Here is a 12,906-nt window from a genome sequence, read left to right on the forward strand (position 1 = left end):
CCCTTCTAGGGCGCGCCACCCCCTTGGCCGGCCCCCTCCTCCTCCCCCCTTTATATACGGAGGAGGGGGGCACCCCATGACACACAAATTGATCTTCGTGATTGTTCCTTAGCCGTGTGCGGTGCCCCCCTCCACCATATTCCACCTCGGTCATATCGTAGCGGTGCTTAGGCAAAGCCCTGCATCGGTAGAACATCATCACCGTCACCACGCGGTCGTGCTGACGGAACTCATCCCCGACACCCTGCTGGATCGGAGTCCGGGGATCGTCATCGAGCTGAACGTGTGCTGAACTCGGAGGTGCCGTACATTCGGTACTTGGATCGGTCGGATCGTGAAGATGTACGAGTACATCAACCACGTTGTTCTAACGCTTCCGCTTTCGGTCTACGAGGGTACGTGGATAACACTCTCCCCTCTCGTTGCTATGCATCACCATGATCTTGCGTGTGCGTAGGAATTTTTTTGAAATTACTACGTTCCCCAACAGTGGTATCAGAGCCTAGGTTTTATGCGTTGATATTATATGCACGAGTAGAACACAAGTGAGTTGTGGGCGATACAAGTCATACTACTTACCAGCATGTCATACTTTGGTACAGCGGTATTGTTGGATGAAGCGGCCCGGACCGACATTACGCGTACGCTTACGCGAGACTGGTTTTACCGTCGTGCTTTGCACACAGGTGACTAGCGGGTGTCTGTTTCTCCAACTTTAGTTGAACCAAGCGTGGCTACGCCCGGTCCTTGCGAAGGTTAAAACAGCACTAACTTGACGAACTATCGTTGTGGTTTTGATGCGTAGGTAAGAACGGTTCTTGCTCAGCCCGTAGCAGCCACGTAAAATTTGCAACAACAAAGTAGAGGACGTCTAACTTGTTTTTGCAGGGCATGTTGTGATGTGATATGGTCAAGACGTGATGCTATATTTTATTGTATGAGATGATCATGTTTTGTAACCGAGTAATCGGCAACTGGCAGGAGCCATATGGTTGTCGCTTTATTGTATGAAATGCAATCGCCCTGTAATTGCTTTACTTTATCACTAAGCGGTAGCGATAGTCGTAGAAGCAATAGTTGGCGAGACGACAACGATGCTACGATGGAGATCAAGGTGTCGCGCCGGTGACGATGGTGATCATGACGGTGCTTCGGAGATGGAGATCACAAGCACAAGATGATGATGGCCATATCATATCACTTATATTGATTGCATTGATGTTTATCCTTTATGCATCTTATCTTGCTTTGATTGACGGTAGCATTATAAGATGATCTCTCACTAAATTTCAAGATAAAAGTGTTCTCCCTGAGTATGCACCGTTGCCAAAGTTCGTCGTGCCCAGACACCACGTGATGATCGGGTGTGATAAGCTCTACGACCATCTACAACGGGTGCAAGCCAGTTTTGCACACGCAAAATACTCAGGTTAAATTTGACGAGCCTAGCATATGCAGATATGGCCTCGGAACACTGAGACCGAAAGGTCGAGCGTGAATCATATAGTAGATATGATCAACATAGTGATGTTCACCATTGAAAACTACTCCATTTCACGTGATGATCGGTTATGGTTTAGTTGATTTGGATCACGTGATCACTTAGATGATTAGAGAGATGTCTATCTAAGTGGGAGTTCTTAAGTAATATGATTAATTGAACTTAAATTTATCATGAACTTAGTACCTGATAGTATTTTGCTTGTCTATGTTTGTTGTAGATAGATGGCTCGTGTTGTTGTTCCGTTGAATTTTAATGCGTTCCTTGAGAAAGCAAAGTTGAAAGATGATGGTAGCAATTACACGGTCTGGGTCCGTAACTTGAGGATTATCCTCAATGCTGCACAGAAGAATTACGTCCTGGAAGCACCGCTGGGTGCCAAACCTGCTGCAGGAGCAACACTTGATGTTGTGAACGTCTGGCAGAGCAAAGCTGATGACTACTCGATAGTTCAGTGTGCCATGCTTTACGGCTTAGAACCGGGACTTCAACGACGTTTTGAACGTCATGGAGCATATGAGATGTTCCAGGAGTTGAAGTTAATATTTCAAGCAAATGCCCGGATTGAGAGATATGAAGTCTCCAATAAGTTCTATAGCTGCAAGATGGAGGAGAATAGTTCTGTCAATGAGCAGAATGTCTGGGTATAACAATCACTTGATTCAACTGGGAGTTAATATTCTGGATGATAGCGTCATTAACAGAATTCTTCAATCACTGCCACCAAGCTACAAGAGCTTCGTGATGAACTATAATATGCAAGGGATGGAAAAGACAATTCCCGAGCTCTTCGCAATGCTAAAAGCTGCGGAGGTAGAAATCAAGAAAGAGCATCAAGTGTTGATGGTCAATAAGACCACCAGTTTCAAGAAAAAGGGCAAAGGGAAAAAGAAGGGGAACTTCAAGAAGAACAACAAACAAGTTGCTGCTCAGGAGAAGAAACCCAAGTCTGGACCTAAGCCTGAGACTTAGTGCTTCTACTGCAAGCAGACTGGTCACTGGAAGCGGAACTGCCCCAAGTATTTGGCGGATAAGAAGGATGGCAAGATGAACAAAGGTATATGTGATATACATGTTATTGATGTGTACCTTACCAGAGCTCGCAGTAGCACCTGGGTATTTGATACTGGTTTTGTTGCTAATATTTGCAACTCGAAACAGGGACTACAGATTAAGCGGACACTAGCTAAGGACAAGGTGACGATGCGCGTGGGAAATGGTTCCAAAGTCGATGTGATCGCCGTTGGCACGCTACCTCTACATCTACCTTTGAGATTAGTTTTAGACCTAAATAATTGTTATTTGGTGACAGCGTTGAGCATGAACATTATATCTGGATCTTGTTTGATGCGAGACGGTTATTCATTTAAATCTGAGAATAATGGTTGTTCTATTTATATGAGTAATATCTTTTATGGTCATGCACCTTTGAAGAGTGGTCTATTTTTGATGAATCTCGATAGTACTGATACACATATTCATAATGTTGAAGCCAAAAGATGCAGAGTTGATAATGATAGTGCAACTTATTTGTGGCACTGCCGTTTAGGTCATATTGGTGTAAAGCACATGTAGAAACTCCATACTGATGGACTTTTGGAATCACTTGATTATGAATCACTTGGTACTTGCGAACCATGCCTCATGGGCAAGATGACTAAAACACCGTTCTCCGGTACAATGGAGAGAGCAACTGATTTGTTGGAAATCATACATACTGATGTATGCGGTCCAATGAATGTTGAGGCTCGTGGCGGATATCGTTATTTTCTCACCTTCCAAGATGATTTGAGCAGATATGGGTATATCTACTTAATGAAACATAAGTCTGAAACATTTGAAAAGTTCAAAGAATTTCAGATTGAAGTTGAAAATCATCGTAACAAGAAAATAAAGTTTCTACGATCTGATTATGGAGGAGAATATTTGAGTTATGAGTTTGGTTTACATTTGAAGTAATGCGGAATAGTTCCACAACTCACGCCACCCGGAACACCACAGCGTAATGGTGTGTCCGAACGTCGTAATCGTACTTTACTAGATATGGTACGATCTATGATGTCTCTTACCGATTTACCGCTATCGTTTTGGGGTTATGCTTTAGAGACAGACGCATTCACGTTAAATAGGGCACCATCAAAATCCGTTAAGACGACGCCTTATGAACTATGGTTTGGCAAGAAACCAAAGTTGTCGTTTCTTAAAGTTTGGGGCTGCGATGCTTATGTGAAAAAGATTCAACCTGATAAGCTCGAACCCAAATTGGAGAAATGTGTCTTCATAGGATACCCAATGGAAACTGTTGGGTACACCTTCTATCACAGATCCGAAGACAAGACATTTGTTGCAAAGAATGGATCCTTTCTAGAGAAGGAGTTTCTCTCGAAAGAAGTGAGTGGGAGGAAAGTAGAACTTGATGAGGTAACTGTACCTGCTTCTTTATTGGAAAATAGTTCATCACAGAAACCAGTTCCTGTGACGACTACACCAATAAGTGAGGAAGCTAATGATGATGATTATGAAACTTCAGAACAAGTTACTACATAACCTCGTAGGTCAACCAGAGTAAGATCCGCACCAGAGTGGTACGGTAATCCTATTTTGGAGGTCATGTTACTTGACCATGGCGAACCTACGAACTATGAGGAAGCGATGATGAGCCCAGATTCCGTAAAATGGCTTGAAGCCATGAAATCTGAGATGGGATCCATGTATGAGAACAAAGTGTGGACTTTGGTTGACTTGCCCGATGATCGGCAAGCCATCGAGAATAAATGGATTTTTAAGAAGAAGACTGACGCTGATGGTAATGTTACTGTCTACAAAGCTCGACTTGTTGCGAAAGGTTTTCGAAAAGTTCACTGGGTTGACTACGATGAGACTTTCTCACCCGTAGCAATGCTTAAGTCTGTCCGAATCATGTTAGCAATTGCCGCATTTTATGATTATGAAATTTGGCAAATGGATGTAAAAACTGCATTCCTGAATGGATTTTTGGAAGAAGAGTTGTATATGATGCAGCCGGAAGGTTTTGTCGATCCAAAAGGTGCTGACAAAGTGTGCAAGCTCCAGCGATCCATCTATGGACTGGTGCAAGCATCTCGGAGTTGGAATAAACGCTTTGATAGTGTGATCAAAGCATATGGTTTTATACAGACTTTTGGAGAAGCTTGTATTTACAAGAGAGTGAGTGGGAGCTCTGTAGCATTTCTGATATTATATGTAGATGACATATTGTTAATTAGAAATGATATAGAATTTCTGGATAGCATAAAGGGATACTTGAATAAAGGTTTTTCAATGAAAGACATTGGTGAAGCTGCTTACATATTGGGCATCAAGATCTATAGAGATAGATCAAGACGCTTGATTGGACTTTCACAAAGCACATACCTTGATAAAGTTTTGAAAAGGTTCAAAATGGATCAGGCAAAGAAAGGATTCTTGCCAGTATTATAAGGTGTGAAGTTGAGTCAGACTCAATTCCCGACCACTGCAGAAGATAGAGAGAAAATGAAAGGAGTTCCCTATGCTTCAGCCATAGGCTCTATCATGTATGCAATGCTGTGTACCAGACCTGATGTGTGCCTTGCTATTAGTTTAGCAGGGAGGTACCAAAGTAATCCAGGAGTGGATCACTGGACAGCGGTCAAGAACATCCTGAAATACCTGAAAAGGACTAAGGATATGTTTCTCGTTTATGGAGGTGACAAAGAGCTAGTCGTAAATGGTTATGTCAATGCAAGCTTTGACACTGATCCGGACGATTCTAAATCGCAAACCGGATACGTGTTTTTATTAAACGGTGGAGCTGTAAGTTGGTGCAGTTCTAAACAAAATGTCGTAGCGGGATCTACATGTGAAGCGAAGTACATAGCTGCTTCAGAAGCAACAAATGAAGGAGTCTGGCTGAAGGAGTTCATTTCCGATCTAGGTGTCATACCTAGTGCATCGGGACCAATGAAGATCTTCTGTGATAATACTGGTGCAATTGCCTTGGTAAAGGAATTCAGATTTCACAAGAGGACCAAGCACATCAAGAGACGCTTCAATTCCATCCGGGACCAAGTCCAGGTGGGAGACATAGAGATTTGCAAGATACATACTGATATGAATGTTGCAGACCCGTTGACTAAGCCTCTTCCACGAGCAAAATATGATCAACACCAAGACTTCATGGGTGTTAGAATCATTACTGTGTAATCTAGATTATTGACTCTAGTGCAAGTGGGAGACTGAAGGAAATATGCCCTAGAGGCAATAATAAAGTTATTATTCATTTCCTCATATCATGATAAATGTTTATTATTCATGCTAGAATTGTATTACCCAGAAACATAATACATGTGTGAATACATAAACAAACATTGTGTCACTAGTATGCCTCTACTTGACTAGCTCGTAAATCAAAGATGGTTAATTTTCCTAACCATAGACATGAGTTGTCATTTGATTAACGGGATCACATCATTAGGAGAATGATGTGATTGACTTGACCCATTTCGTTAGCTTAGCACTTGATCGTTTAGCATGTTGCTATTGCTTTCTTCATGACTTATACATGTTCCTATGACTATGAGATTATGTAACTCCCGTTTACCGGAGGAACACTTTGTGTGCTACCAAAAGTCACAACGTAACTGGGTGATTATAAAGGTGCTCTACAGGTGTCTCCAAAGGTACTTGTTGAGTTGACGTATTTCGAGATTAGGATTTGTCACTCCGATTGTCGGAGAGGTATCTCTGGGCCCTCTCGGTAATGCACATCACTATAAGCCTGGCAAGCAATGTAGCTAATGAGTTAGTTACAGAATGATGCATTACGTAACGAGTAAAGAGACTTGCCGGTAACGAGATTGAACTAGGTATTGAGATACCGACGATCGAATCTCGGGCAAGTAACATACCGATGACAAAGGGAACAATGTATGTTGTTATGCGGTTTGACCGGTAAAGATCTTCGTGGAATATGTAGGAGCGAATATGAGCATCCAGGTTCCGCTATTGGTTATTGACCGGAAACTGTTCTAGGTCATGTCTACATAGTTCTCGAACCCGTAGGGTCTGCACGCTTAACGTTACGATGAAAGTTATAATATGAGTTTATAGTTTTTGATGTACTGAAGGTTGTTCGGAGTCCCGGATGTGATCACGGACATGACGAGGAGTCTCGAAATGGTCGAGACATAAAGATTGGTATATTGGACGACTATATTGGGACACCGGAATAGTTCCCGAGGTTATCGGATATATATAGGAGTACCGGGGGTTACCGGACCCCCCCCCCCCCGGAACTAATGGGCCTTGTTGGGCCCTAGTGGAGAAAGGAAGGGGGCGGCACCCCCCTTGCCTTTCCCCTCTCCCACTCCTTCCTTGCCCCTCCTTCTTGGACTAGGAAAGGGAGGGGCAAACCTACTTGGAGTAGGTTTCCGCCTCCTAGGGCGCCCCACCCCCTTGGCCGGCCCCCTCTTCCTCCCCCACTTTATATACGGAGGAGGGGGCACCCCATGACACACAAGTTGATCTTCGTGATTGTTCCTTAGCCGTGTGCGGTGCCCTCCTCCACCATATTCCATCTCGGTCATATCGTAGAGGTGCTTAGGCGAAGCCCTGCGTCGGTAGAACATCATCACCGTCACCACGCCGTTGTGCTGACGGAACTCATCCCCGACACCCTGCTGGACCGGAGTCCGGGGATCGTCATCGAGCTGAACGTGTGCTGAACTCGGAGGTGCCGTACGTTCGGTACTTGGATCGGTCGGATCGTGAAGACGTACGACTACATCAACCGCGTTGTTCTAACGCTTCCGCTTTCGGTCTACGAGGGTACGTGGACAACACTCTCCCCTCTCGTTGCTATGCATCACCATGATCTTGCATGTGCGTAGGAATTTTTTAGAAATTACTACGTTCCCCAACAACTTGGTCACTTATATATATATTAGGTGAGCAAGTAATATGGATATGGCATATACTTGATCACTTAGCTAGCTAGGATCCATCCAGTTGAAACTAATCTGCGGTTTCTTTCATAAATGATATAATAACTCATCATCATCATATTAATATAAAAACTATTGCATCATATCGTCACCAACAACAGTATACTAGCTAGCTAAAAATCATCATAGTCGTCATTACCACTATTTAATCATCATAGTCATTACCGCTATCTAATCACCACCAATACTAGCTTAATTAAAGAAGAAACATTCACTTGTACCAGAAGGAAAGATATCATCGAGTACAACATGGTCATGATTATAAGCGTTCATAAGACTGCAAAAGCAAATCACTCTTCGAGATTATGTTCAGGACGAAGAACACGGACATGAGAGGACAAGTACTAACAACATGCTAATCACTCCTGTTGCTCTCTCTCTCAGGTAAAATAGCATAGAACATGTATAGCTCTCCTGATTCATCATACGGGAGCATGCAGATGAATGATACGTCTCCATCGTATCTATAATTTTTGATTGTTCCATGCCAATATTATACAACTTTCATATACTTTTGGCAACTTTTTATACTATTTTTGGGACTAACATATTGATCCAGTGCCTAGTGCCAGTTCCTCTTTGTTGCATGTTTTTTGTTTCGCAGAAAATCCATATCAAACGGTGTCCAAACGGGATAAAAACTGACAGAGATTATTTTTGGAATATTTATGAATTTTGGGAAGTGGAATCAATGCGAGATGATGCTCGAGGGGCCCACGAGGCAGGGGGCGCGCCCCTGACCCTCGTGCACAGCTCGTAAGGTGGTTGTTGCCCTTCTTTCGCCGCAAGAAAGCTAATACCCGGAAAAAATCATGTTCAAAGTTTCAATCCAATCGGAGTTACAGATCTCCGGGAATATAAGAAACGGTGAAAGGCCAGAATCTGGAATGCAGAAACAGAGAGACAGATCCAATCTCGGAGGGGCTCTCGCCCCTCCCACGCCATGGAGACCATGGACCAGAGGGGAAACCCTTCTCCCATCTAGGGAGAAGGTCAAGGAAGAAGAAGAAGAAGGGGTCTCTCTCCCCCTCGCTTCCGGTGGCGCCGGAACGCCGCCGGGGCCATCATCATCACCGCGATCTACACCAACACCTCCGTCATCTTCCCCAACATTGTCATCACCTTCCCCCATCTATATTCAGCGGTCCACTCTCCCGCAACCCGATGTACCCTCTACTTGAACATGGTGCTTTATGCTTGATATTATTATCCAATGATGTGTTGCCATCCTATGATGTCCGAGTAGATTTTTGTTGTCCTATCAGTAATTGGTGAATTGCTATGATTGATTTAATTTGCTTGTGGTTATGTTGCTGTCCTTTGGTGTCCATCATATGAGCGTGCACGTGGATCACACCATAGGGTTAGTTGTATGTTGATAGGACTATGTATTGGAGGGCTAGAGTGACAGAAGCTTCAACATAGCATAGAAATTGATGCATACGGGATTGAAGGGGGACCAATATATCTTAATGCTATGGTTGGATTTTACTTTAATGAACGTTAGTAGTTGAGGATGCTTGCTAATAGTTCCAATCATAAGTGCATAGAATTCCAAGTCAGGGATGACATGCTAGCAGTGGCCTCTCCCACATAAAACTTGCTATCGGTCTAGTAAAGTAGTCAATTGCTTAGGGACAATTCCGCAACTCCTACCACCACTTTTCCAGACTCGCTATACTAACTTTATTGCTTCTTTATCTAAACAGCCCCTAGTTTATATTTACGTGCTCTTTATATTCTTGCAAACCTATCCAACAATACCTACAAAGTCCTTCTAGTTTCATACTTGTTTTAGGTAAAGCGAACGTTAAGCGTGCGTAGAGTTGTATCGGTGGTCGATAGAACTTGAGGGAACATTTGTTCTGCCTTTAGCTCCTCGTTGGGTTCGACACTCTTACTTATCGAAAGAGGCTACAATTGATCCCCTATACTTGTGGGTTATCAAGACCTTTTTCTGGCGCCGTTGCCGAGGAGCTATAGTGTGGGGTGAATATTCTCGTGTGTGCTTGTTTGCTTTATTTGTTGTTCTTAGTTGTTTTCTATCTTTTATGGATAGTAAACGCAAAATACCAAAAAAATTAGTTGTACCTACTACACCAATGGTTGAAGAACCACTCAAAATCTATCACTGTCATGGTGGGAGCACGGCAGATGCCATGGGATGGCTAAGGAGAGGAGGAGGCTCGAGGGCACTGGTGGGCTCCAGAGGCGGGGTTGGCATGAGCGAGCGCGGGACGCAAGACATACCCAGGTTGGGGGCTCTCCGGAGAGATAACACCCCTAGTCCCGCCGAGTGTGGTTGATATGTAACAGTACAAGGTTGCTCCTGGAGCTGTATGTAGAAAGAAGGAAGGTTGGCCAAGGCTTAGGCTGCTCCTTCTCCCTAGGTGTGTTCTAGTGATCGGTGGCTAGTTCCTGTGTGCTTACTGCTTCTCTATCGTTGCTTACTTGCCCGTATACGCGAGGGCTCCTGAGGGGTTTTATAGACCAACCCCCCCCCCCCAGGGGTGCAATGGTAATGTTACAGGGCCATAGGGTCGGGTTGTCAGCGTCTGGGGACCCGGGGCTGGGCCCCGCTGGGTGTCCGTGGTTCGCCAGGTTCCCCTAGGTGTGGGCCCCGCGTGCCTAGGGGGATTGTGCGCCGTCTTGTCGATCGTCAGGGAGTGGCCGAGTCGAGTCGGGTACAGTGGCGCCCCGTTAGGTCACCGCTTGCAGTCGTCAGCAGTGACGACGGGGGCACTATTGCCATGCCGGCCCTGGTCAGCGGGCAGGTGAGGGCACTGTTGCCACGCTCCGACTGACTAGAGGCATGGGCAGGGCACTGTTGCCTCGATCATTAGTGTATGAAGACTCGTCCCATCGTACGGCCTGGATGGGACAGGAGCTGACCCGTGACTGGGTTGAGGAACACGCCGGGGGTGGAGCTGGCTTGTTGGGAAAGTCTTGGTCGTGTCGGGTTCGGCTGTCTTGTGCTGTTTGTCGAGGCCGAGTCGAGGGGCCTGGCCGGGTCGGAGAGTTCGGCCGGGTCGAGGAGCCTGGCCGGGTCGAGCGACTCGGCCAAGCGCGTGCCGGCTTGAGGGGCGACGCCGGCCTTGTTGTTTTTGAAAAGGATCCGGGTTCCGTTGACTGCCCGGGGTTCATCCCCCCGACAGTAGTCCCCGAAGCTATGAAGGTCCGCCGTCTTCGGATGGGAGGGCCTTCGCAGGTTCCCTCTTTGAAAAGGCGAATCCTGCGGGCGCCGGGTCCGGCAACACCCACTGGGTGCTGGTTTTTGGAAACCGGATCGCGGAATCCCGGCGGTAGCGGGAACCGAAGGAGTCCATCGAATCTTGGGGCAATCCCTCGAGCTTCGCGCGAGCGCCACGTGGTGCCTGGAAGTCGGAGGAGCCTGACAGGCCATGCGCGTGACGGGACTGGGCGACATGCTGGGGCCCGCCGTCGCGTGCCCTTGGCCCACGCGGGCGGATTTATTGCGGCGTCCGGGGGTCGGTTGCTCTTCCTCGTGCAGTTATTGCGCGCGTACATGCGCACTTATTGCGGGGTAGTGGAAAAGGCGAGCGCAAACGATCCCACTCCCCCACGTTCAAACTGAGGCTTATAAATTGGGGCGAGGGGGCGGCGGACATCATTCTCGCTCGCGCTCCCCTGCCTCTTCATCCCTCTTCTGCTTCTTGCGACCGTCGTGCTACGACGCCCACCGCTTCGAGCGGAGCTCCACCGTCGTCCATCTTTCTTTCTTTCTCTCGTCTCCGTCGATGGCGCTGCCTTCGGGCTCATGGATGGGCTCGACTGTCATCTTCGAGGACATATCCTATCTCCGCTCCTCCCGGCGCTTGCCGAGGGAAATGGAGGTTGCCGTGCGCCCGCCGCGGGGCGAGCAGAGGCCGCAGCCCCAGGGCACGGAGCGCGTGGTCTTCCTCCCGCACTTCGAGCGCGGGTTCGGGCTGCCAACGAGCGCCTTCTTCCGCACATTCCTGGAGTTCTTCGGGCTCCAGCCCCATCATCTTGGCGCCGGCGCCATTGTCCAGCTCTCGGGCTTCGTCATCCTCTGCGAGGGGTACCTGGGGGTCGAGCCCATGATCGACCTCCGGGCGCGCATCTTCTCTTTGAAGCAACAGGGTCCGACAGCCGGGGAGTTCTCCGACTGCGGCGCCGCCGTCATCTTGAAGCGGTCGGGGGCTTACTTCCCCAAGATTCCGCTGGAGGATTCTGCCAAGAAGTGGCAGAATTCCTTCTTCTACGTCCGCAACCTTGGCGCGGACCGCATCAACCTGCCGGCCTTCGCCATCGCGCCGCCGCGGGCGAAGATGAACTAGGGTTATTGTCCCAGGAACCCGTCGCAGGAGATTCTCAATCTCTGCGAGCGGGTATCGATGATGAAGGCGCGGGAGGGGCTCAGCGGCACCGACCTCATCGCCGCATTCATCACGCGCCGAGTCCTTCCATTGCAGCGGCGCACCTACCTCATCGGCGAGATGACCGGCCTTCAGGACCCCAACCGTATGGGGTCGACGCGCTTGGCGGCGGACCATATCGCGCGCCGGGTCAACGACATCTCCAAGGCCAACTTGCGGGACGACTGGCGGTTCAGTAGACCACCGTACAGCCACTCGAATCCGGCGCCCCTGGTGAGTCTTTGGTCTTCGTATTTCGCTGCTGCGCACCTTCTCATCCGTTCCGACGCGACGCGGGAGGTGCTTTAGAACGCAATCCGACACCATTACGCCCGGACTCCGTCGCAGGTGGTGCGAGCGGTGTCGGAGGAGCCCGCGGCCCACGATGGAGAGGAGGAGGACGACGGCGATGTCGGCGCGGGGCGCCGCGCGGGTAAGCCCTGCCTTTTCGCTTTCTTCTTCATGCTTCTTGAGTTGTCGGGCGCGACGCGACGGGGACGATGCTGACGCAGATCATTGACGCAGTGGCATTGGGTGGAGGAGGCGGCGACACGGGCGGAGCCGGGTCGTCGCGGGAGGCGGACGCCGAGTCAGCCGCATGGGAAGGACAGCGTGGCGGACCCGGCCAGGAGCGCGAGGCTGGCCAAGAGGAGGTGCGGTGCTGCGCAAGAGAGGCCGGCGAGGGCCAGCCGTCCTGGTCTTGTCGGGGTAAGCTCTTTCTTCTTCCTGCATCCGAGTAGCCGAGTCGGCTTTGCTTGTTTGTTCATTTCGTCTTTTCTTCAGGTCGCCGATCGCGCTGGCGAGCGCGGCGGCCGACGCTGCGTTCCGGAGGAGCCGGTCCGCCCACGTCGACCACGACGAGGAGGAGGAGCCGGCAGATCCAGACCTCGGCCTGGACCCGACCGACGCCGAAGGCCTGGCCTGGCGGGACAGGAACCGGACCGAGGTAGAGCTGGAGGCAGCATCGGTCCGGGCCTGGACCGATGCTGCGGCGGCCTGCTGGTTC

This window comes from Triticum dicoccoides, chromosome 4A (genome assembly GCF_002162155.2).
Source record: "Triticum dicoccoides isolate Atlit2015 ecotype Zavitan chromosome 4A, WEW_v2.0, whole genome shotgun sequence".
NCBI lineage: Eukaryota > Viridiplantae > Streptophyta > Magnoliopsida > Poales > Poaceae > Triticum > Triticum dicoccoides.